The sequence below is a fragment of the Folsomia candida genome, unplaced genomic scaffold (genome assembly GCF_002217175.1).
Source record: "Folsomia candida strain VU population unplaced genomic scaffold, ASM221717v1 Fcan01_Sc018, whole genome shotgun sequence".
NCBI classification, from domain to species: Eukaryota; Metazoa; Arthropoda; class Collembola; order Entomobryomorpha; family Isotomidae; genus Folsomia; species Folsomia candida.
Window position 1 is genome coordinate 3,000,034 of NW_019091210.1, and position 27,763 is coordinate 3,027,796.

At 34.9% G+C, this 27,763-nt stretch overlaps 1 protein-coding gene and 1 long non-coding RNA gene across 3 annotated transcripts in view; both read left to right on the forward strand.

Annotated features, from left to right (window-relative positions):
- The first annotated feature begins 346 nt into the window (after positions 1 to 346).
- On the forward strand, positions 347 to 1,167 carry LOC118438107. The gene is made up of 3 exons (XR_004836599.1): positions 347 to 413; positions 479 to 540; positions 611 to 1,167. It is a non-coding gene; the product is annotated as an uncharacterized LOC118438107 (long non-coding RNA).
- An 11,476-nt stretch (positions 1,168 to 12,643) lies between these two features.
- Positions 12,644 to 27,763, forward strand: part of LOC110857150 (inactive tyrosine-protein kinase transmembrane receptor ROR1) — a 37,469-nt gene continuing 22,349 nt past the window's right edge. The window contains exons 1-2 of one of the 2 annotated variants that reach the window (XM_035857663.1): positions 12,644 to 12,749; positions 12,812 to 12,855. The gene's annotated coding sequence lies outside the window, so the exon portion shown is untranslated. Of the gene's footprint in view, positions 12,750 to 12,811; positions 12,856 to 25,150; positions 25,958 to 27,763 lie in introns of those variants that run through there. The other variant, XM_022105756.2, reaches the window with a different exon arrangement.

A 27,763-nucleotide genomic window follows, 5' to 3' on the forward strand; every position in this document is an offset into this window, starting at 1 on the left:
TTAATTTGGTTTTGCACGGATTTTTTTACAATTTCTAAAGCTTTTATCTACATAATAGACAGATGAGTTTGCGAATTAATTTTCTGAAATAAAAACATGCCCAGTTTTCGGGTAAGCTTGCGAAAAAAAATCCTGGGGCCACTCCCAGAGCCCCCGCTTAAATATCAGCTTAAGCTAATCTTTTTTTGAACGAGGTTTAAGCTCGTTTTTTGGAGCCTCCCAGAGCCCTGATCAGATTATTTTCGGATCGGCTCATCTCCGGTTTAGGTTTAAACCAGTCTCAATTTTTCGTGAGACTAAATCCTGCCCGACTGCAGCTCCAAAATCATTTTCACCTCGATAAATACGATCATTGCACAGTAAAAATTCATTTACCGTTAAAAATATACTGTTAAAATTCTACTTCATCCACCGTAAGTAATTGTAATTTCGTTTTCTTTGTTTTGTTGATAATAATAACCGTTTCTTTTTCGAACAGACTCCAAGCTGGATTGTGACTTTGGCATTACTAAAATGAGTCCTTCTTTCATTGCTGAATAAGTTAGTCAGTTAAATTAATTGTTTTAAATGGTCTTGACTCATAATTAATGGTCGCGACTCATTTCTTTAGGATGTGCTCAATCTGACTTCTCGTGTTTGGGAATAGGACGCGACGACATTGCGAACAATAGGAAAACGATATTCTATGCCAAACAATAAGTTTACTATCGGCTTCCAGTGTCAATAATAATAAATTGTAAATTTATTGAATATATTAAACGGTAGATAAAGTGTTACAACCATGCATATGTGAGTTAGAGCCTTTCCTTATTTATATTCGAAACAACATGAACTGAAACATGGCATTGACTTAAATAAATCTAGTCGTTACTCATCAAGATAGTTAAATTATCGGCTACTTTTCGTTTTTTAAGGTCCAACTCTTGTTCAACTTGATTACGTTCCGCCATTAATTCCTTGCATAACATCAACTTGCTTTGTCATTAAATCAATCTGCGATCGTGATAGCTGCTGTGATTTCGTCCGTGTGATTTCGGGGCACTCATGTAGATTAAGAATTATAGCAAGTCTCGATAGTACTCGTGCCTCTTAAGACTTGGGATTTGATGAGTGACGCAAATAATGTGCAAACAAGGCTGCTTCTTATTAATTTGCGCTTTTGAGGGACGATAGCTGCAGCCGCAAATTCTAGTAAACAAATCACAATATTGAAACTTAAAAATTGAAATTGGTTGTAACTCAACAATAGTTGGTTGTCACTCAACTTACCTGTTTTTGCAAAATTATTTAATGTGAAATTAGCGCATTCCTCGATAATCCGATTCACAGTTGATCGCGACACACCACAAACCCCCCTCCCCCTACCACATTTCTCTGAAACCACCCTGACCTTAATTGGCAAAGAAATACACTTTTGTATCGACTGGGACGGTGGTACTTATTTGTCCTTCAAGCTTATCATGAAGTTCGATAAGCTCTCTTGCACCCCAAGCTGATATACCATAATGTTACCTTATTTCACTGTCACTTAGTTTATCAAATCTTTGTTTACTTTTCTTCTAATTGCACCCGGTATAAATAAGGGCACCGCCATATAAAGGAGTCACGACTGCAATAATTTGCAAGTCAAGGCCCGGTGGAGATTCAGGGATGAACTACTTGTTCGTCACTCGGAGACAATTAACTAGCAATTTGGACATACGCATCCAACATTAGAAAAAATTAATTCTTAGTAAAACTAAAAGAAATTATTTACTTGCGAGCTAACAGGTGAGAGAAGGCGAAGATTTGGACTTACGACTACTAATAGCAGTCGCAGCAATTTTGGCTTAGTTTTAGTCCTAAGTTTTTCTCTGGACACCATTTCAATCCGTGTCCAGAGCCCCGGCTCAATTTCGGATTAGCTTAGATTTTAAGCGGATTTTTACAATGGAAAAAGTTTAAACTTTTGTCTGGGACGGAAAAAAATCAGATTATGTTTAAGTCTCTTTTTTTTGGCTTAAGCGGGGCTCTGAGAGTGGCCCCTGAGGTTTTCCAGCAAAAGTGTTGCGAAATCTCGCAAATTTCACAAACTTCGCAGGTTGTGGTGCTACGCTCAATTTGCGAACTAAGTATGTAAAGGTTGACGTGAGTGAGAACGCGCATGGTAAAAGTATTTATTACTTTGTACCAAGTGAGTAATCTCGGTTTGGCTGGTAGGATTAGGATTACGTGGAGGGGGAGTGAGAGTGACATGCAAATTAACCATAATCCTTCTTCCAGTCAGATTTCCAACTGTTTCTTAATTACGAGATTGTTCTCGACTTGTCTTGATTGGAAAAGAGGGGAGAGTGAAAGCTAGGAAGGGGAATTTACTGCACAAGTTTGTAAAATAATTCCCCTCGGGATGACGGAACGGTGGCGAGGTGTTGATTAATACTTGAGACGAAAGTAACAAATAACTTTCACAAACTAATTACTAGTCATGCAAGCATATTAAATTTCGGTTGCAATAAAAATAAGCGAGAAATTTTGGTTTAAAACCGTATAATGGTAGGAAATTCGATATACAAAAATTAAGAGGTAAAGATTTAAGTAGTTATGCTAAGAAAAAGTATGATTTTTATGCATTTAATAATCTCGGATGGTTATATGTCCAGAATTTGTGCTTTGATCAACTAAATAAGTCCAACTTTCTTGGGATTTTAAACTCTTGCGAATGTTCTCAAGATCAGCGTTAAACAAGCGAGTGGGAAGAAGTATTTAATGATGAGGTTATCGGGAACGGGGAGAAAGTTGGTTTTCGGAATAATTGCATCATTTGTAAACTGTCCGGGAAGCAGAGTACACTTAAGGTGATGAAATTCTTGGAGGGATGATATTACACGAAAATTATACCCCATGGGAAACCTTTGAGTTGTTATTTATTTTAAATACGGAACAACTTTTACAAAAATATTCGAATTGTTAATTCAGGAATTTTACCGAAACAAAATTTGAGCGAATCTTCCACGGTTTGACCAAATGGGCGTACTCACGTCAACGACTTATTTATCTTGCAGAGTCATTTTGCGAATTGTTTCTGAATTGTCATTAGTTCGCCAATTTGTGGAAAATTATTTCTCCAGGCTTATTGATTTCATAGATAAGCGGTTTACCGCACTTGCTTCTATTACATGTCACCTTGACGGTCTTGTCTTCCATAAAAATATGAGAGACACGTGTAGTCTACCAACCTAATGTGCGGGAGAAAGAGTGACATTTCCTCAGAATTTTTTGGATCGATCTTCAATATTTTCAGTTTCCAAGATCCACCGACAAACAAAGTATGTTGGAAAAATGTCGTGTCACATTCTTATCCTTTCCGTAAAGAGAGACCATACTCCCATTTTTGTGCGGTTTTATACATACATGCCACTAATCCGAAGAAATGTCACAAGTTTTTGATGGGTAACAGGAAATGGATCATCAATCATTTTTCGAGTTTAGGGCTAGCTGTGACATACCGACAGGGTTCGGAAAAACCCAGGGTTTTAATCAAGAATTATAAAACCCATGGGTTTTAATGGGTTTTACCATGTTAATTGGGTTTTATTTGGGTTTTAATGGGTTTTATTGGGTTTTATTGGGTTTAAATGGGTTTTATTGGGTTTTATTAGTTTTAAGTAATAACTTAACAAAAATAATTCGGAATTTGTATCTATTCTCAAATTATTTTTGTTTTATAACACTTGAATTCTGTGATGCTAAAGGATGGAGTCAATTGTTGATTTGTTCCGAATTATAATATACTAGAATAGTAATGAAATAAACTGCTTTAGAATGAATTGAGATAACGTCTTCTAACGTATAGGAGATGTATTTAACTTTTAGAATTTAGTTTTAAGGTAAAACTCAATTAAAACCCAATAAAACCCATTAAAACCCAAATAAAACCCACTTAACATGGTAAAACCCAGTGGGTTTTATTCATTTACAACCCATTAAAACCCATTAAAACCCAATAAAACCAAACCCATTAAAACCCAGGTCGGAATACCCTGCATACCGAAAATATCGATATTGCAAGGAAGCCTGCATATATTTAGATGTATGTATGTATATAAATCAAGCTATACGAGGTGCCTTGCTAACAATTACCAAGTTCTTGTTTATGAAACCACGTTGCATGCAAAAGTGCAGGTTAATAAGTTTTGCTGGTAATAATTCGCTTGGTTGCACTCATCATTAGATGAGAAGGGTGTACGATTAACGTATCGCTCAAAGTTCATAATGATGGGATATGAAGTTTATCCTGCTGATGCTTGGAGGAACCTAATCAGAGAGAAGGAGAGACAATTGTAACATGTACATATACATGCATGTAATATGCAAATGCACATTTTAGTGTATATTTATCTGCATATTTTTATTTAGCACATGTCTTAACAGGTACATGTCGACTACTTACATAATACCACGTGAAAGTATGTACCATGGTTGGAAGTAATGCAGTATTATTTTTAATTTTGACTTTTGTATACAAAAATATTTTACGCAGTTTTCTGGTTTTCAACTTTTCCAGTTTTTTTAATGCACATGTACTCCATTGCTCGGCCTCCAGGGAAAATGAATTTTTGGAGGAAGACAAAGAGATGAATTGTTATTTAGCGGTATTGTGTGTCTGTGTCACTAAATTGATGACTGCAAAAACTTTGACAAGAATATGGTGGAAAACTGAGCAGGTGATTATGAATGAAACGTCTGAAAAGATTTGATGCAAAGGAAACGATGCACTAATTGGATCCAGCTGAAAACTCGACAACTTTCCTTTGTACCTCACCAAATATATATTTTGATGAGAAAGCAAATCTTTCCATCTCACAGCTTTCTCCGACACAACGAAGTAAATAATGATGGCAATTTGCTCACCCACCCGTTCATTGACGGGGACAAGTTGCAGGCTAATTTCTGGTAAATGTACTGCACTGGGAAATTTCTGTAGAGTCCATTATGTACGAAATCTAATGACGCTAATTGTTTTTTCAAGGTAAAGATGCATATCTGCAAGACACAATCTGACGATGTTGTTTTATGAGTTGTGACTTCAACGTATGTTGATCGTAATTGCGTATGTATTTGTTATTGATTTTACAAGGCTAGTAAGCATGTCATAATTTATGTAATAAGCTAATCGATAAACGGAGAAGTATTGAATTATCAAAATATTTACAAATTGAGGCAGTGTGAGACTTCTAAACTATAAAAAATAATGCACATGTTTGTAACACATATCAGAAATTCTAGAAAGTAAATGAATTTCTGTGGTGCCTATGCATTTGAAATTACCCAATTTCATCTTAACAGGAATAATTCTATTCACTATTTCATAATTATTACTCAATTTTGAAAAAGAATAGTAAAATTAAAACTTTCAAAAAACTAAATGTGAAAATGAATCCCTGTGAAAATATTATTTTTGAATTGGCTCGCTAGGATCGAGTATAAAGAAGGTCATAAATTTGAACACTACCTAAATATCTCCCGAACGGTGTAATTGTCATGGGAAGGACACAATGCTCTGATCACCACGTCCCCTTAAATGGCTGACATCCTGTATACATGGCCCCTACCATATCCCTCTTTCACATCCCCATCAACCATTCCAATTACCAAATTAAACCTCAATATCAAGTTAGTATGCAGTCTGCTCATCAACCAGGAAACACTGCGGCAGTCAGAGGTCTTCATTATTAGGGTGATGATCTTACAAATGAGATTCTCCTTTATACATTTTCCAATACATGCTTTGTCCGTATTTGGATTTGAATGTTAAGTAAATTGTTAGAAATTTGGCATAGTCAGGCAGGTATTGATTTCTCTATATTAAAGTTGCTACCACTTGATAATAAAATTATACCGGTCAATAAATATGTGCTACCGATTTGATAACTTTTTAATAATGTGCTACATATTTATATATTACTTACTACACGGTATATGTAAGTATTCTTTATCAAGACCGCTTTGGTATAGAGTCAAATATAAGTACCGCTTTGTATTATTTTAATACTGAATTTCTAAGAGTGTACAAAATTACGAATTTTACTCCAAAAATTTCCCTCGATAGAGCTCATTCACGTTTAAAATTCGGCACTACGTGACTCGTCCTATGCTTGTGCACTAACTAAATTAATACGACACATTCTGCAGTCGTCTTATTTCTATTTATCAAGCATCAAATTTACAGCTAAGCAAACTCACGGATGATTACATAATAAAAATAGTGAGCATGACAAAGTGTGTAATAGTAAAGAAAAAAAGTTTGTAACGAGCAATAATGCATCCATATCATCATCACCTTCGTAATGAAGAGAATTCGACCAAGCACGCACATAATTTAGGTTGAGGAAAATGTATGCATACTAATTTGACGTTGAGGCTTAAATTGGTAATTAGGATGGTTGATGAGGGTTCGAAAGAGTGGATTCAGACTCATTCTCAGCTCGGATGAGTGACAGAGTGAAAGTGAAAATACGTTTGTATGTATTGTAGGGGTGGCTTCGTTCGTTAGCAAGTTTTGAAGTTTTATTATTCACATACCAACTTTTTTATAGGATAAAAAATCCGGATGGTAACGGGATAGATTTTTTCCACTTCGAAGAGATGCAATGATGTTCCGTTGATTTCTTAATATTAGTGGAAATAAGACTTTTGCCGTTCACAAAGAAATTTACAAACTCGACTAATTTATAATTATTATTTTACGAGGCATGCAATATACATAGATGCATAAAATACAATGATTTCGGATTTATTGCTCATAATTAATTAGTACACATTCTCCTAACTTAATTAAGGAAAATTCCTGACTAATTTTCCATCGTTCCTCTCATCCTCTCATCCTCGATAAGAGACAAATCCCGATTTTAATGCTTGATGGAAAATAAGCTTCATGAGTTTTTTTCTGTTAACCTTAACTTGCTCGGTTGAATTAAAAAAGCTCAAATTTGTTAATTGTCAAATGTGACCTTTTAATTGTTAAACGACATTTTTTATAAAGAGTGTCATTTAAGATGCCCGATGTAAACTTTGTTGGGAAATTTACCCGAAATTCCGATATGGACTAATTAATTATATATAAATATTCTCCCATTTAAATATGCAGAACTAGCCCAGGTGTTCCCAGTCAACTATTTATATATTCTGTTTTCTTACTAATTAATAAGCAGTTTGTAATTAATTTCCAGAGTTGAAGAATCAACTTAATTTTGAGCAAAGTTTATAACAATTTTACTACAAGAATAAGTTTTCTCCAGAAACTTTTGCTGATCTTACTTTGAAATGTTTCCCTGTTTTGTGGCAGATGCATACATATCAATCAGATGAAATTGACTTCGTGGAGTTTATTCTCAAGTAGAATTTTCCCCTTCTCCTTATTTATGTATCTCAAGAAGAAGCCAAACATGGTTGACTTGGCAAGAAAATAACAAACTTCTCAGCATTTCGGTTGAACCTCAATTTTCTGCTGGGTTGCGCGTATTATGCAGTTTAACCAGTTCGTGACATAAATTAAGTTATTTGACCAAATATTTATTTAGCAAAGGCAGGCAGGCTGTGACGAATCCCACAGATACGATGGAACACATGCATCTGAATAAACGACAACCTGAAGCCTTGTTTATCTTGGGGTATAGGATAGTCTCATTTTGCCTCAATTTGTATTCTGGTACGGGTTTGGTCATGTTTTGACAATTCCATGCTGTTTAGTTCACATGTACAAGCGAAACATCTGAATGCATGGTTCTGGCAAGAAAAAAACCAGAAAATTGGCATCATTATTTCCGGTGAAAGTGGGGGAGACAGACTTTCTGCAATTGGATCCAATTATGCAAGTACCTGCATTTCTAGAATCGTTTCGTTGGTCGAATTTGTATGCCTTGCTTGCTCTTGTACAGTCATTGTGTTGACTTTGTATTTCTATTATAATATGTTTCGCTTTTGTGAGCCTCACACCTGTGTCGGAAATGTATAAAATGATTCACTGGTTGCATTTGTTAGGCTGAATTTTTCACTATAAGCTTGGCAATTCTGAAGTAAATATCAGAATTTTTGGCAAACACTCACTTTTCTGAGTTTTAGAAAGCTTCCCGGGCGATAGTAGATACATAAAGCGAACATGCTTACAAAGCCAAAGAATAAAGACGACGACAAACGGAAATTCCTTGCTACGTAGTTTGCTGGAAACAATGCTGAGAATTCTGCAAAAAAAAATCACGACTGAAAGATACAACCATGCAGAGAATTTGCGATATCAAATATCCGAATTGTCCGAATCCTACCCACTATTTTTAAACCAGAAAACAAAGTCAAACTACGCATAGTTCACTCGTTCGTTATAGGTTCGTTATATTTGCTTTAAAAAATATATCCTGCTAAAAATATTAAAATACTGACAAAACTATCAACTTTTTTCAGAGATGCTTAATACACCCCCAACTTTTCGAACTTCAACTCAACTTTCTCTTCTCACTTTTACCCACCTTTTTTATTCCTGTATTACGGTGTCTCACGATTACGGTGATAAATTGATTCTCGTTACGTACAGAATTATATACGATCAGCCGAATTTTTCCATAAAATATGTTTTCACTTTAATTTTCTTGAAGAAAGCTGGTGCAAGTGCAGCAAAGCACACGAGGTTCATTTCCGCTAAGCGTGATGCTTGATTGACACTCCGTTCTTCGGGCAGGTGGGCACGCTGCAGACGGAATTATCATCACGTCACATCGCTGGAGAAATGATTGATGATACTTGCATTCCCCCTTAAAGAATTATTTTGGGACATTTATTCCTCCGTATAAAAAGACGGGGAGAAATTACTGTGATGAAGTTGAAGTCTGTGGGGGAGAAGAAGGGTATTTGTCTTGCATCCGTGGGTGCATGCCTGTTTTTGAAGTAGGATATCATGTGATGCGTATGTAAGAGACAAATGTCAGTTTCAGCTTCCTGTCGTATTCTTCTTGGGTGAGTGTGGGCTGTCCAAGAAAACAGACCAAGAATGGCGAGTATTTGTGGTAAGAAATCTAACATAATATGGACAAAGATGGACCGCCAGACAGAACTTTTACATAAGCCTTTATTCGTTCTCCGGCTAAAAATGATTGTGCTTTAGATAAATATTTATGTACAAATATAAGTATAGAAATACTTCAGAAAATTTTACATTTGAAAATGAAAATTAATTAGACTAAAATGTTTGTTCTGAGTAAGTTGGTTAGTTATTTTTAGCAAACAGAAATTTTATATTTTGGATTTCATTAACTTGTAAGACACTGATCTTTACAATATTGATCCGACGAAGTAAGTATTTATATGGATGCATAACGGTTTCCATTCTAATTTTTCAGAGAAGTATTGGCAAAATTTTTTATTAGCTAATTATAATTGTAAATTGTGATTAATTGAAAGTAACCGAACAAGTTTACTAATCCAAGTCAGAAGTGTGCTAAATTGTATTTCGTTTTCATTTCCCAAGGGGATTTCTCCATTTCTCATTTATCACTCAACTTTCTCTCCTTGTATCTAATTACATACATATTCTTATGTATGTATTCACCTTCTACGCATCTAGTTACATGGTGACCATCTCCTAATTAAGAAACTCTTGAAATCAGAGTAGAAAATGGATCACGGTGTAATTTGTATGTCATCCTAGCCGTTCTCATTTCACAAAACAATCCTGACCAGTACAGCAGTAAGTAGCAAAAATCACATAAGAAAAATCCCTTAAAACTCGTACCAAAATATGTAGTTACATCTGTAGATAAATACATGCGTAATGAAGAAATGTAAGACATATGCATATATTACACTTCAAAAGGCATGCACAGGTATAAATTGTCGTCAAAAACAACATTTTTTCAAGCTAAATTGTTTAAGCTGCATGTAATCAGGGTCAGCGATATTGTGTTGTCAAATAGGTATATACTCTTTTTTTTTTTGCTGTAAAATCTCGCGGTAAAAAGGTTTCCACCTGCCCCATACAGTTCGCACCCAATTCCATTCAAAGCTTATGGCAACTTAAAACTTTAGACATAGGGTTTTGAATGGAATTGGGTGCAAACTGTGTGGGCCAGGTGGAAACCTTTTTACCGCGAGATTTTATAGCCAAAAAATCAGGAGTACAATCTTCAGTTGGCTTGATTAACCGTAAACTAACCAAAAATTCTTTAAAAATCACAAAGATGCGCACCTCTATACACACATTTATTTCGCACAATGACATTTTTTAGTAGTCAGCTCCTGCTCGAATAATACATAAAATCCGAAGAATGTTTTTTAACCTGAAACAAAACACGAACGATTTTCTCGCTGAGAAACGGAAAGCTAATTTTGTCCAAAAATAAACAAATTGTGTGGAATACTTCCATATAAACTTGAAGCCCTCAGAATTCCTTCTTCACAATGAAGAAATGTGACATGTGGTGAGCTGCGAGTACGCATAATGCGAGCTCATAACATAAATCTCTCACTCGTTCCGAGGAGAACATTATTCCCGAAAGGAGGATGGAATTTGAACTTGAAACCGGAACACAAAGCTTTGCCATTGTTCTACATAAAGATGGGGGGAGATCAGAGAAGAGTGTAAAAATTTGGATATTTCGTGCCTAATCCTACACCCCGAAAAAATAAGGAGTTAAAATACCCGAGTTGGCGATTAACTCTTAAGCCTTTCGTGCTCGCATAGGTACATAAATCCAGAGAATTTTAAGACCGAGGGGGGAAACTGGTTGCATTTTATTAGACAGAAAGTGCATTATGGTGAAAATTGAACTAAATATTTAACTGATGACTGTTTTATCACGTATTTTTCTTGTGGGAGAGTCGTTAAGTAAATGAACATCTTTATTTATTTAGGTAGCCTTAGCTATTGTAAGTATGTAAGTGCATGCATGTAAAGTCTCAATTTCCCCATTAAAGCATTAATAGTTAAGCTATTATTTATGAAATGCCCTTCATTGTTTCCTGACAAACTATTTAATCTTCCATAAATACATAGTTTCTTGAGTTAAGTATTAAATTAATTAACTCCTGATATTTAAGGAAGTCAGTTATGTATGTAACTATTTGTCGAAATTTAAAAATATGTGAAACTAGATCAATTTGTAAAATAATTTATGCAATTTTAAACCTCGAATCCTGCCCAACCAGCTTTCCATGCACCGGATACTTTTATCTATTTGACTTATTTCGTAGCCAGTCTGCCTGACAAGTGTTTACTTTGCAGATAAGTGAATATTTGTATGCTCAATTATCTCAGATATGACGATGATGATGATCTGCACTTGTAGGCTACTCCATTTAAAATCTCTATGGTAACGATTTACTGCATGTACATAGACTTACTGAGACTGAAGATGCGATAATAATTACTACATATGATTGGGGTTTCGTCCCTACATACATACTTTTCCAAAGAGGGTGAGAGGAAAGGGTGACCTGACATTCTTACCAATAAACCCAGTCATCTTGTGCAGCTGCTTTCCCAGGGGAAGCCCAGCAAATTCCTAAAGTGTCTAAAACCGGAAACTAAATAGGTTCACATGATCTCGAAATTAAGTGAATTTTAACCTAGTCAAGCATTATCCTTCCGGTTGAGAAAACTGGTCGTCGGAAGGAATGATGACCTGCATCATCTGTGTCTCTAGTACAGATAATGAGGATCAAGCCAAAAGTTGTGGTGGGCTGACACATAAAACCACTCTATGTATACATGCACTTTTCTCTCATACATGCATACACAATTATGCATGTTGATATACATATGGAGCAAAAATATGGGTTCGACAAGGTCATGGCAGGTCGTACATATGTATTTATATTTTTATTTGACCGCTGTGGGGGTGAGAAAATGAGTGACACCAAGTTTCTACCTGGATCTCGTTGTGTGAAAAATATTGGGGCCACGTTATTAAGCATGCCATAAATTCTGCCTCATTATAGAAATGTATGTACCACCTAAGATTTGGATACTCACGTATGACCCCTAAATGCTTAAATTGGTGGTTGAACTCTTATCAAACAAAGCTCGGCAAAATAATGGACAATAACGCCACGACAGTAATGTTCATAAATGTAGCTCGTCAATCTATAAAATTTCACATACATATCAAGACAACTTGCCAATTTTTGCGAAATTTGGAACATTTTGCAAAAATAAGTGCTGATTTTTTCCCCCAAATTTACCCCGCAAACTGACAAGTATTTATTTCGTAAGATTATTTCGCAAACTATTTATTTTCTACATGCTTTATGATGCGAAATAATATGCTGACGTGAGTACGCCCAATTTATATACATACATACATTACTTAATACCAGAACTTTGTACCCACATAAATACATCGTGTTGCATGACACACTGCTAAATTTGTCCGCAATATAAATATTCACCACCAACGATAATTTTATTAGGGATTTAGCACAGTTTAATTCAATTACATCCAATTTGCGTGAAAGTTATAATCTTACAATGTGATCTTTGACCTGTCCTCTCGGTGACGGCATGTCTATTCATCTCGTTCCTCCACTTCTTTTTATGACACGAGTTGGTGTGACCAAACATAAATTCCGGCAGACTCGTCAGTCTCTCTTGATTCTTGTCTATCAGTTCACGTCCACTCCAGTAATCTCAACGATACGAGTTGAGCGAATTAATGGATTCTGATCATAAATTTGTCAAGTGTATCACAAGTTATGACCAAACTTGGAGAATGAGTCCAGTTTAAGTGAGCAAGTAAACAAATGGTGTGACACTTACAGATTTATTCAATAATGTTTATGTGTTTAGTGCACATGCATCTGAATCTGAAGTGGGTGTGCCGACAACAAGTGGTAAGTATCGAATTTATTTAAGATTGATTTGCAAACTGGGGAATCCTTCATTGTATTCACATCGTCACAACGAGACATTTGTAATAATGGGCATAAGAAATATTAGACAAACATGGACTATGAAAATTTTATACATTGTGTTTTATTAAAATTTCTCGCATTTTCATGGCTGTAAAAATTTTCACCAATTTTAGAAGTTATTTTTCATGAAAAATATGTGGGGCTGTTCATTACGAATTCGCATCGCAGGATAATTATGAGAAAAAAATTGTGATCTAAATACTATACCCTTGGAGATGCAGAAATTCTCAAATAAATATGCAGGCCAAATTTTTTTTTGCGAGATTGACAGAAGTCAGATAGGTTTTATTTCCGCGGGTTAATGTCAAGGTGTAAAATAAAGAAATCGTGGTGGGTGGTATCGCTTGAAAATCATTTGCGCCAGGTAAGATAGACGAATCTAAGAATATTCTGCCGCTAGGATTAGTTTGCCTTCTTGGAACATAAATCATAAGTCCGACTGAATTCAATTTGTCATTATATATCCAAAATATATCCAATAATATTCAATAATATATCCAAAAAAACTTGCTTACGCTTCTAAACGTTGAAAATTAAAGAAATTTAACCCCGTTTATTTAGCCCGTTCTAAAAATAATGTGAAAATTATATAAACCGAATTTTCATACATTTAAACATGCTGGTGCACAAAAATATTGTAATTCTGCTACGCTAAAAGTGCTGTTATCGTATAATCAGATATACTCTCAATTATCGCAAGTTTAGTACATCTCTGTAATTTGTGGAATCTGTAATCGAATAAACCCGCATAAAATGTGAAAGGCCGCATAGTCTTGATTTTCCTTCTCACTAACTTCCTTAGATTGAAGCGCTTGGCAACCATTAACTGCGGAACTTTCGCTGGCACCATCCTTAAGTTTATGTTGATCGCGGACGACTCCTCGTGCATGTAGATTAAGGGGAAAACGAGGATTTGAAGGCAACAGACACAGCTGGTTACAATACAAGGATACATCCAATAGATTGTAATTGGTATTAAGGTGTACGCAGAAATACATAGGTACAAAGCCATAATACATGCGCCCATTAACGTTGCTACTAATGAAGTAGTGGCAAAATCAAGAGGTCCCTGAGCAGATTGAAGAATAAGATGGACCATGCCATATACGCGTAAGGTCAACCCCAAAGAGATTTGTCCCCGCGACAGTTGCCCCGTGAGTGTGAGGATGTAGTCGACAACGGCGATCACCACAACGGTCAAGAAGGTTGAAATCCAGAAGAATTCAAAAATTCCGGTTATGGACAAAATAAGCCTAACAGCGGAAATTATGAATGAATTATTTCGAAGTATTTGACTAGGTAAGTACGCCTCAAACACAAAGAAGAAAGGATCTAGTTCGAAGTAAATTGAGAAAGAACCAACTCCGTTAGAGAAGCATTTGTACCACAATTCCAACAAGGAATGCCCTTGAGCTTTTGACTATCCATTTTAGGAACCAAAGCTACGAATTATTCACAGAGCATACCTACGAAAATTAAAAGTTCTACGAAAATTAAAAGCCTTCGTACAAGTCACATTTGATAAATAGGAGAACAGGCGACCTTCCCAATGGCAGATTTTAATGCCTTGCTGATAGGTTGTATGAGGCTAGTGTATCCGAAACTAATGAGTGTTAAAGTGTTGGCTATGGTAGAGTGTCATCTAACGTCAACTCCAAGGGATGAAGAATACTCTAGTTTTTAAAATTATTCCCTCAGCCGTACTTTGAAAGTTTTCTGGCTTGGGACGATAATGTCTAAAGTTCATAATATTTAGGTATGACATCGGATATAATAAAACGACTATCTAGGAACACCAAAATGTTGATCGTATTTCAATAAGAAGTCCGATCAAAATTGAGTTTTTGGTCAGGAGTTTTACATAAACCAGCAAAAGCAAGAAGCCTTTCGTTTATTTCGCCACTTTGAGTGGATCCATGGAGCTCCTTCACTTACGCTCACTTACATACAGGGTTTGGCACTTTGGTGGATACGAATTTGACCTTGAATAACCCCGGAACGGTTTGTCGTAACGGTTCAAAATTTTGAACAGACGAGCACGTTATCCTCAAATAGTTGTGTGCAAAAATTCAACTCTCTACTTTCAAAAATGCCTCCCCCACAGCCCCCAGAAGCTGAGACAGTCATTTCAACTTGTTCCAGAAAAAATCTCGCCCGTGTTTGCAAAAAATGTTATTTAAATTTTCGTTCAGGAATAAGAGTGAGTTATTGGTGAAAATTGACGAAGCACTATTTTCCCTATAAAATCCTAATTGGGTCCGAAGAGCTTACTACACGACAAATGCCGAAAAAAATGCAAGAAATTTGGTGCTTTTCAGGGAGGAGAACTTTTGTAAACAGTTTATGGTCGTGGGTGCAATGTCCGATCGCGGTGTCCATCCACTTATCAAAGTTCCCCAAAAAATGAGCGTATCTGCAAAGCACTATGTGGACCGTGTATTAAAACCACTTTTAGAATAATATTTTCCTAAATAGCACGGTAAAAAAATAAAGGATGTGATTTTTCATGATGACGCAGCATCTTCATAAACGGCAAAGTTGACCTAAGATTATGTAAATGACCTTGAACCTAGATTCGGGATAAAAATCACATCGAATAGTGAAATGCCTGTAAAATGCCCTGACATAGTCGAATAGACCTTTTTGGATTCAAAGACTTGAAAATAATTTTTTTTCTATGGAGACCAAATTTTTGAGACGGAGTTTGGAAAAAGTTAAAATGACTGTCTCAGCTTCTGGGGGCTGTGGGGGAGGCATTTTTGAAAGTAGAGAGTTGAATTTTTGCACACAACTATTTGAGGATAACGTGCTCGTCTGTTCAAAATTTTGAACCGTTACGACAAACCGTTCCGGGGTTATTCAAGGTCAAATTCGTATCCACCAAAGTGCAAAACCCTTCTGTATTACTACATAAATATCTATGTAGGTATCTATGTACTTACAAGATGTTAAACTCGGCGTCGAAATCTGGCGTTGAAAACGTCGTAAATTCTCCTCCTAAGCCCACGTATGTATCCATGAATATATGTCAGATATTCTTCATTTATTTCGCAATATGTAAATATTTTATTTTCAAAAACGACACGATGGGTTTTGTGAAACTTATTAAATTTTCCGTTTAAACAGGATGTGACTATTGTTCGATATGAAATATAATTATTTTTTCTGATTAAAACTAATGAAAGTTTACCATACGCAAATATGCTTACCTTTTTCTGAAAAATAATTATATTAAATATTGGTTGTTCTGGACTTGAAGATTTTTACTAATAAAAGCATAATAAATATGCCAACATCCTGTACATACAGGTTTGTTCAAATAGCATGTTTAATCCAAAAACTGAAATTAAATTATAAATAAATAGATAAACATTTTTCTGATGAGAAAACTGTTTAAATTATTTTTTCTACTAAATAACAACAACAACCACGGTTTATACATTGAAATATTTTTGTAAAATAGAGGCAGTGGAAAAAATTCTTAACAATTACAGCTTCCAATTATGGATGTATTAACATGGTAGACCCATTATTAAATAGTATGCCCACTTATATTTTATAGTGATCTAAAATTGTATATATGTATGCATAATCAAGTGTAAATGTTACGCCTTTTATTTTTTTAAATTTATGACAGCAAAGATATTTTTTATATTTACAAACCTCGTAAAAAAATTAAGTTAAATTAAGTTTACAATTTTACATTTATTTCTGTGTATTTACTAAATACTATTTAGGTAGATAGTTGTCTATGGTCATATTTCTATCAAGTTCTAAAATTCACATGACAATCCGACACCCTCGCCCAATACAACAAGCAGGAAGTAAAACTAGATATTTCTCAATGCAACGTGAAATTTTTCAAAGGGAAAAATTTGTAAATTTCTTTTAATTGCTGAAGTTTTTGTCTGGGATAGTCGCCATTTTATTATGTTCCAGTAATTTCGATGTGTTAGAGTTGAATAGTGAATAAAAATCTCAATTTGAAATCCTCGTAAGTAATGGAGACAAATATTGTCACCCGATTTACACCACGCGTTGTTCATATCTGACTATATGTATCTACCAGTTTGACGTATTTAAAATCAATACTATTAGTGTAAATAAAGTTTTATTGCCAAAACGGTGACAATTCAGCAGTACTCGGAAACCGTATTAGCACTGATTTTGCTAACGATGCGTACTCGCAATGAATACCCCCATTGCATACATTTGTGTATATGGAGACCGCACATGACGCTGGATAACTAACCTTGTCGGGGAGTTTGTCCGTGAATAATTGTGAGTTATTGGTTCCACTTGAAATGTGTCGCCAAAGACTATATTTTCGCGAAAATAAAATTATGTCGTGAAATTTTCAGGCTGGGAGTTTTCTTTGGAATGCATTAGTTCTGGTTTCGTCTCGTCTGGAATATGGATGCAGTAATTGAAATCATAACAACAACGTACGGATTAGTATACATATTCATGACAAAAAAAATACATTTTGTAACACCGAGACGTGTCACATTTTGTTTAGTAAAACACGTAGGATTAGAAGAATTGGAATCTTGTTGCAATGTTTCAGTTTATATACAGATATGCACATAGGCAGATCTCCTCGTTCAAAATTTTTGGGGACGACTGGTTCGATTGGAATATTACACACATTGTAAAATTATGACCGGACGGGAATGTACACATATTTATTTATGTTCGTACATAAATAAATAAGTATATGAATACATAAGTACGTTGTCGGATGAAATATGAGGAGTCGCGAGTTGTAATCAAGAGGGCTAAATGAGCTGTTAGGATAATTTAATAAGATACAAACTATTTATTGAGAGCCGTGAAATTGAAATCCGTTCAGCCAAATCGACAAAAATTGAGTGGCATTAAACGAACAGAATTATGCTGGAGCAGGAACATTATATTTTTTCCTTCGGGGCTGAGATAATTGATTTTAATTTAATACAAAAAAACTAAGTGATGCATCTGGGATCTTAAATATTTTGTAATCATCATTTTGCTAAGTTTGATAACATGACTTGGTCGTGATTTGCACGACTTTTGCCTGATCCGATGTCCCAGCCGCTTGTGTCGATTTAATGTTTTACTTACATGAGTACGTATTCCTTACGAAAAACATTTAAGCAATTCACGCTGGCCATTGGTAACATTGTGAAACAAGTAAATTCTATAAACTTGTACGAAATTTTAGAAATATTGCCAAGGAAAATTAGCTTACAGATGTTTGTAAACTTACACAGATCAAGGGGGCCTTTGAGGGTATTCACGCACCCTTGGTAACTACGTAAACAGCGTAAAATTCGTAAAGTTACAAACGTTTACAAACAGCTTCCCGTGAATTCACTTTTGTAATTATTTTCGTAAAAATTTATCTGATGATTGAAACAAAATGTCGATCATTTCCAGAAAACCGAAATTAATGGAAGACATTTGTAGAGCTGCATTTATTGATATAATAAATTCCACGAACAGTGGAGGCTGTTCCTATAAAAATTTCGAAATTCAACCCTCCTAAATTCTAATAATAAATTATTTTTCGACTCCACACTAAATCTTAGCTGAATATATAAATTCTTAGAAATCGGATGGGTACCCCTTCCATATTACCCATCTGGTTATTTTTTGTTCATCTTTGACTTCATATTCTTTCATGAGAAGCTATGAAGTATCACCGTTCCGAATTTCAGCTTTTTGAGACAAGTTATGAAAATCGGTATGGGTCACCCCAACGGGTCCCGGATGTGAAAATTTCACTTCATATTCTTCCATTAGGGGCCATTAGCAGCCTCTATACGAAATTTCAGCTCGATTGGATGATTTTGAAAAATCGGTATGGGTCACCCCCTCGGGTACCTCCGGTTGACAAATTTTCCTATTTCACGTCATATTCTTTCATTAGGAGTCACTAGCAACCTCTATGCCAAATTTCTGTATCGAACAATTTTTTTTCTTCCCCAAATTGAGTTTACAAAATACTTTACAAAATTAAAAGACGCCTGTGAGCTGCGTAAGTTTACAAAAGTTTGTAAACTGATTTTCCTTGGCAATTTTTGTAAAAGTTTGTAAACGTTTGTAAGTTTACGGGTTTTACGCTGTTTACGTGGTTACGAAGGAGGGCGTGAATTGCCTCTTTTATTTTGTAAAAGTTAGTAAAATTATTTTACAAAACTTACAGTTTGCAAGTTACCAAGGACTGCGAGTTGTCTCAATATTTATGCATTTTTATACGTCTAGGCATAAACTGGTAATGAAATTTGAAATACATATTCTTAATTTTGCCAAGTTTCATAAAGCACGATATTTTTGCTATTATTATTCTATTATTCTATTATTATTCTATTATTATTCTATTCTGTGCTATTATTCTATTTTTGCATAGTATTTATTCGATGTCAATGTTATTTAGTAAGATTTTTCTATTTTACGAAATATTTTTAAGAATAAAAATTTATTTCCGTGTGTACGTATCCTTCGGATTAAATTGGTGACGAGATTTTAAATTAAATCCGATGTTAAGCCGAAATCGAAATACCCGACCGTCCTGAACTTTACCAAACCAAATTCTGTATGCGGCTCAAGCACAGCGGCACATTCATGGTCTGATCTGACATTGAACTCCGCGTCTGGCTGATTTTAAATCCATATTTCGGTCTTTTGTGCAGTGATGTGAGTTTGATGATGGTTTCCGTTTCAGCCTCTGAAAGTGAGTGAGTGAGACTCTGACTTTGACGATGCCGTGCGTGGAGTTGCATTCGAAATTCTACTAACCGCCTGCATTTTCATTTTCCTTGTCAAAGTCAAAAGACGAGAAGTTCAAGAGCTGGTTTGGTAATAAATATAGAAACGGAAAGTGCACGGTTCAAATTGTGCGTATCCAAAGAACCACAAGAAGTGGAACCATTTTTCATGCAAAATTCGTCTCCTACATTTTTTGAGAGGTGAAGATAACCTCGAGACACCAAGTGTGACGAATGATCCGCTTCATGTCAAGTTTGTGGAGTGGAATGGTTATATATTACGGGGAGAAATAATGCTGGAGTATTTTTTCGTGTAAGACAAGGGTTTGGGAACGTTTTACTAATTTTCAAAAATTTGTATTTTCAATTTTTTATGCTAATATGCTAAACATTATTCATCTTAAAAACAATTACTAAGAATTAATGGCCAATATTATAAATAACGATAAGAGAAACCTGTTGTTAACTAAATAAAATCGAGTTGGTATTTTGTACATACAAAATGCAATAAATTGTTCAAATCACTTGCAACTGGACAAGATTGCGTGTGTTTTAATGGCGAGAAAGTGACAAATGGCTCGACATTATGCAGAAAATTATAGGATGTACAGGAACAATAAATAAATACGGCGTGATAAGCATGAAAGCTGAAATAAGCAGGTACAATAAGTACATACATAGTCTGTACATATGCACATTGTTACCTCCAATTAGCCCAACATTGACCATAACTCTTGTTAATCAGCTTCACTGCGCCGTTTTGGTTCAGTTATTGCCAAAATTCGCAATTGTTTCTTACAATTTAAAATGTACACAAGCATTTCAATTTAAATTAGGGAATTATCAACACATTTTATAGCTTGAAGGCTACAATAATATTTGCGTTTCTCGTCATATTCTTATTTTTTTTGCTGGCGTCGTCTCCACGATTCAAGATCGAGCCTCAAGTGCTTGTGTAGGTGTTGAACATGACTTATGGCTTTTGCTATCAATTCATCTTTTTTCCTCCTGGGGGATAGATCCACTATGTACTCATGTACATCACGTCGGTACGGGCCAGACCACACGAAATGAAAACACACTGCTTGATATTTTACGAACTCATATTTTCATCCTTGTTGGTCTCCTCTATCTCGAAAAGCGATCTAAAATTTATGAAATATGGGGAAAAATTCACTTGACTTTGGATTTCAGAAACCGTGCGTAAAGAATGTGATAGATTTGGGGAGAAATTTGACCTCTGACCTTGGCTATAGAATAACTAGTGTGGCAAAGAGAGCACGATCCGACATATTAATCGCATTATGATTGCACGGCCCCTTATTGAATCTGTTGTTGTCTCATTGTTATGAAATCTCTGCGGATTAAGTGATGCCTGGGGAGAGATGGAGTTTTATTTGGTTTGATTCGTCCATTTCGAGCATTTCTGAGTCAGCAGAACAATGCAAGTCTTTACCTAGGTTGAGACGATAATCAACGCTATTGTGTATTTTCTTTTATCGTTATTCTGTCTTTGTTTGAAATATATGTGGAAGTTTGAATGATACTGACTTCTTGGTTGGTAAATATGTATGATTGCAGATTAATCAAGGCAGCATTTAGTTCAAAACTTGATAAACACCTGAGCTTGATGTTTAATAATGTGCAAATTTTACATACATTTTGAGCGTACAGTCAATATGTAAGTATGTATTTGTACCTCTCATATCTGGCAAATTGAACATGCCAAAATAACTTGAGAAGTTTTAGAAATTTGTGAGATTTCCTAATACTTTTAATGGAAAATCAGTATTTCATAAATTTGTCCAGGAACTGGGCTCAAAATCATCCTCTCAATTAAATGCTTCTGAAATTTCAAATAATTTGCTAAAATTTCGATGTTTAAATCAAGCAATTCTCACTTTGCCACAAAGTTCTTTTCCTAAGGTAGAATTTATTTAGTGCATTCCTAAAGTCAATTAATGCAGTTTTAAGTCCTGCATAGCATTTTAGTGTAGTTGTGGCTGGAGAGATTACTGCGAATTACATCACATTACGTGCTCACAATCCAACCAGGAAAGAAATCAGGCTTAATCTTGTGGTTGACATTTTGATTGAAAGTTTGCATTTGGCGTGAAAACGTAATCTAATTTCGTATTGTACCCATTTTATGCATAAATTAAACTGGAAACGAAACCGGAGTCACACAATTTTACTTGCAGTGCAAAAATCAACAAACTGCAGATTAGTGCTGTCAACGAATCGGGATTTTTAGGATTTTAATCTTTCGTCAAGAGTCTCAGTTTTATTTCCTCCGTCATGTCCGAATTTTGCATTTTCGAGCCCTGGTCGAATTTGGATACTCCAGATTTAACCCTATTTTTAACAAATTTGACTTTTTGTTAAAAGTTGAATACTAACTTTTTTGGAGTAATGTACTTCAGCCAAAACAAAAATGTTTGAAGAGAGCCGACACTTTTATTTGTAAGTTAAACATTGAATCCACTTATGTAAGACTTTGTTGTTTTACGAAATGTTCAATCTTTAGATAATACAGTTCAAACTTTCAAGTTTTGATGTCAACTTATCTTTTAAAGCTTTTATGTAACTAAATCCTCCTGAGTACATCTCAACTTTGTAGGTGTGTAAAGGTTGGTGATGTCGGAATATGAGATTTTCTATGTGAAGTTGACAAGTGTGCGATTCTGCTTTCGTTTAGTCGGTGTCAGATTTCGTGATTTTTGTCCCATTTTTTCCTCCACGTGGCTTATCTTTATTGCTCGAGATAAAGATAAATAAGCTAACACAACTTGAGAATGTTTTCCATTCCTCGAAGCTTTTCCTTGTTTTCGTGTCCTTTGTGTAATTCGATGACAAAGAAAACATGCGACAATTGAATGTTTTCAGTGTGATCAGGTTTCTTGTGCTGAGACAGTGAGAAAACAGGAAATTTTTCTCTTACCAGTTTACACAATTTAAACAGAAGGATTACATTGGCTATAAGGCGAGTGAAAACAAAATTTAAATTTAGCTTTAAATGGAGCAAAAAGTCCAGAGGGAATGAAGCTCGCAAAAAATCTTAACTAGATAATTTGCTTAATTTTTCTAATGTGTAAGTTCAGATTTGGAGGCCTATGTAGGTAGTCTGTGCCTATGGTAGATGCCTATGTAGGAAGGAATGAACGCTTGTCAATAACTTATGTATTCAAATTTACAATATATGTCGATAAGTATATTTCTAAACACACATGATGGGAAGAAATTAGGACGTTTCTTATCTTGCTAATATTTATAAATGAAAATGCTTTCATGGATTTTTACTCTCACAAAATCGATAGTTTCCAATATTTATACTTAAATGATCATGAGCGAGCAAAAAAATGACAGAACCTAAATCAAATGAACCCTATTAAAACCATTAAATTTCACGATCAAAACATTTTAAATTGAAAATTCTTCTAGGCTAGATCTTAGAGATTTTGAAAATGCTCACAAATTTAGGAAATATGGGAATGCTGGTAAATTGGGCGTCAGTTGTGTGTTGCTGGAGTGGTCTAAAGGGTCATTCACTGTGACTTATTATGTAAGGGGCTCGAGATTTCTGGATAAAATATATCTTTATCTCTTATTCATAAAAATAGTATTTGCTCCACGGGGGATTTTTCCTGTATAACAAATCAAGGAAATATGTATGTGTTAAATGCAAACGAAACGACCCGATAAGAAAGTAAAACTTGCATTAAAAAGTATTGCCTCATTTATTTCTGTCCATGAAAGTTTCTCGTTTGAGACCGTGCATTAAGCATGTGCCTGATTTTGGAGGTATAGCGTTTTACTAATACATACGTTACTTTAAGATGGGGGACAAAGTTTAGCGAAAAAGTGTCTCATTCTTTATGCGTGAGCTCCTCGAGAGTATGTAGAAGAACTGAATTTAAACTAGTCCCTTGTGACCATTTAAAGTTATTTGGACCTCGTTTTGGTCGAATAAATGTAGATCAACGTTACCTATTTACGGTTACATTGATGAATGTGTTTTCAATTTATTTAATTTTATAAATCGTCACATTAACGAAATTAAATTACTCGTTTACTGATAGTTTGCATAGGTTAATTTCTCTAAAACGAGTCCGTATTACGTAACCAATTTCACCGTAAAAGTGTATAAAATAATGATTTCATTTCTGAAGTAAAATTCTGAACCGTGTCCTTCTTCAATTTCTGAGAATAGCTTGGTTCGTGTTAAAAGTTTGAGTCTTTCCTCGCCTTAGGTGAAACTGGATCCATTCACATTTTCTCCAGTTAGAAAAAATTGACATGGAAAAACAACTGGAGATCTAAACTCGGTCACTCGATCTCACATTTTCTCCAATTTTTAAATAAAATCGACCCTAACACAAGTCCAAAAATATTGTAGGAGAGATGTGAATGTGAACAACGTCAAGTTTCAGCCTGAGGATTGCGAGATGAAGGCAGCACTTCCATATTTACACAAGAAATATAAGAACCTGGTTGAGGCAGGACTCCGGGAGGTCTCCAAAATATTTTGGTCCTGACAATGACGAAGCAAGCTATGAAATGTGTGCTTTTGAATACTTACTCCAAGCGATATGAAGCATGTCAAAGTCAACAAGGGAAAAAAATCATGCCCAAAACACATACACTGTTAAAAGTTTTGTATAGTCAGGCAGGTATTGGTTTCTCGGCATTAAAGTTGCTACCACTTGGTACTAAAATTATACCGGCCCGTAAACATTTGCTACCAACCAAGCTATTACTACACCGTATTACTTATCAATCTCACTTTGGTAGAGTCATACATGAATTCCAATTGGTATTATTTTAATACCGAATTTCTAAGAGTGCACACATACACCTTTTCTCCAGGCGTCATTTAGTTCTCCACAAACCTCAACATTTATGTATGGACGACTCCTGGAATTTTAGGGTAATAACGGGCAAACCAACATTTCATAAATGACATTTCCCTTTTAAAAAAGGGCACTTTTAGATACTAATGACAATTTGAAAGAGTTTGTTGCGCAAGTTTGTATTCAATCATTTATGTAATTGTGTTTTTCTGGTCAAAGGTGAAAGGCCATTAAATTATTACAATTATTAGACGCTCACGACAAAAAAACAGGGTGTCATCCCGACTTTGTCTGCTCTATTCTTACTCGAATTATCCACCCCTCGTTATCCTGGAGAGTGATGAATTGTATTTTCTTCATTTTGTTGGTACAGATTTTGTATGGTGGAACATCATGGAGTGAGGCGATCCCTGTGTTTATGTACATTTTGGTTTGGTTGACTCTCAACTGTGGTTCACTTTTCCAACTCTTTTTGGTCGTGTCCTCCTGGTGCGATATTCTTCTCCTGCTCCATTGTTATGTTGCGTAAGATGTGTGTGGATGGAGTGGATTGGATTTTCTCGCCTGGGATGGAGCGAGGCTGGATAGAGACCACTTTTCGAAACCAACTTCTCCCCAGTTCAACGCCAGACGCGGATGGAACAAGAGCTCACATGAGTTGTGGTGTACATGGAAAATTGTGACGGACTTTTTTGGGAAAGTTGAGAGTTGAAGGAGAATGTAGTCTTGTGAAAACTTATACGGAGAATATTTTGTGATTACGGTTTTAAACATTTGTGCAGTAGATATTTAAAATTGTATGAGTTTGTACGTCTCTAGTTATGCAAAAATCTCTGCCACTCGTTGGAACGAGAGACTGAAAACAAATGGAAATTTCAGACAATGTTAAGTGTAGCTTATCAGGAATCATGATAAAGTTGATTTATTTAAGAACATTTTAACAATATAAATTTCGAAGTTGTCCGAAGTTTTGAAGTTGTAATTTCGAAGTAAATTTCCAACCGGCAAAAATAACGTATTAATTCTGTTTTAAGTAAAGAAAGAAATATTGCTTGTAGAAATATTATTTAACGAAATTTTGTACAGTGCTATATACATAAGCATTTATTACGGGTTTATGTATGTACTTAACCTTTGGAAAGTTTGAAAAAGTGTTTCTATGATCTTACAAACAGTGATTGCTTAGTTCCAGCAAAGTGTGCAGATTATTGCAAACGTATACATACGCATAAATAAGTATTTACATAAAAACTAATCAGGTTTCACTCAAATAAATTATTATAATAAGTTAATTAATCCCGAGACTGATGGAAGTCATTTAGGTTTATTATGTATGTATGCATTACACTGACTCCATAATTGGCCAGGTGCAAGGATAAATAGGGACAACTGTTCAAGCAGGATGACTTACTTTTGTGTCAGGTAAACAAATGAAATCATTGACCATGTATAAAATTATGACTTCCTATGCACCGTTAACTACATACTTCCTGTTCGACATTTGGGCATTTTATGGCTTAAATAGCTATCACTCTGGTTGATCGCTATGTGCATTTGTTACGTATGCATGAATTTGTCCAGTAAGCACAAAAATTAAGGGAAAAATTACGGGTAATTTAGTCCTTGAGATTTTTCTCACTAAAATATATAACAATTGCAATTTATAAACTAGATATACAAAATTTACGATGAAATGCTATGCGAGTGAATTTCAGTTAAAAATATAAACTGTATAACTTGAGATTTGTATCTATCATTCTGTCCGATTCCCATATGAATCACGTCGGATTGTAAACTGGCATTTGCAAGTTAACTGATTTCCTTTTACGCACTTCCACTCGCCCTGACCAAAATTAGGTAAAATTGGCCTTCTAACCAGAACCAATTTTATAATAGGAGAAATCAAATTATTTCATTTACCCAAAAATTGATTGAGTAGAAAGCTTTTAGTCGCAGGAGAATGGAAATTTCATGTTATTGTGTATGTATGACCGCTAGTAGTGAAAGTAAAGTATGTATATGGAGGTACAAATGGAGCGATTTTCCGCTGACTTAATAAAAAATATCAAATTTGTTGAGAGTTGAGACTTCAAAGCACTAAATGTAATTATATTTAATTCCGTAAATTATAGTGGAACTAAATACAATCAATTTAGTTGAGATTTTTTACATGATTCGAATCAGAGTGTCAGGCTGAATGTCATTTTTCTTACATTTTACGTACTCGTAAAATTTCTTCATATATGTATTTATTAGCAAATTTTTGTTAGGCTGCATCGTGTCGCTTTGAGTGTGACATAATGAATCGGAATCAAATACCAGGCATAAATGTTTATATTTAGCAGGGCTATATCAGTACCCAAAACATGCAACCTTTTTTGTAATAGTATTTATTATATGAACCATGCAGTATCATTCCAAATTTCATGTTCTGTATTTTGTACCGTATTAAATTTCATTACCACCCTTACTGTGACAAACATGGAAATTGGGCAAGGGACACGTACCGCTTTAAACAAAGAAATGCCATCGGAACCGCTTTTATATCGTTTTAAAAAAAAACTAGGAAGCGAATTATACTAATCTCACGAGAGAGTTGTATTCTAGAGTGTGTGAAAAAACAAAAATTTATTTTACATATGAATATGCATACACTGATTCCACAGAAGCCGAATTAATCTGGGGCTGTGTATATTTACAATTGTGTAAAAAAAGTATTTGAGTTTGTATAATTTTCTAAAATTTGAAATTCCTGAAAATTTGATTTTAAGGGTAGGAAAGTAAAAACGGGTTATTTAATTATTCCCACACTTTCCAAGAAGTTTTGAATTTCCGGGCTATATTTCTTTAAATTAAAACAACGTATTGTTCAGAATACGAAGCGTAAAGGTATACGCATTTCAACTCCATGATTTATGCCTAAATCTGCGATGAGACCACACACCTGCAGATTATTCATCTTAAGATAACTCGGGTCTCGTTATTAAAAAGATATTGGAACTTACATAGAAAGCAGAGAAAAAGTATCTGGACACTTGAAACTTGGTCCTGTAAACTGTCAAAAAAATGATTTTGAAGAACTCAAATTTTTGGTGAACATTCTAAATATATGTAACCACGCACCTCTAAAATTTCATAAGTTTTCAATCAAAGACAAATTTCCTACACCATTTGAAAGCCATGAACTCGCGAATCGAGTTTTACGGAAGTACTAAAATTTGAGTGACA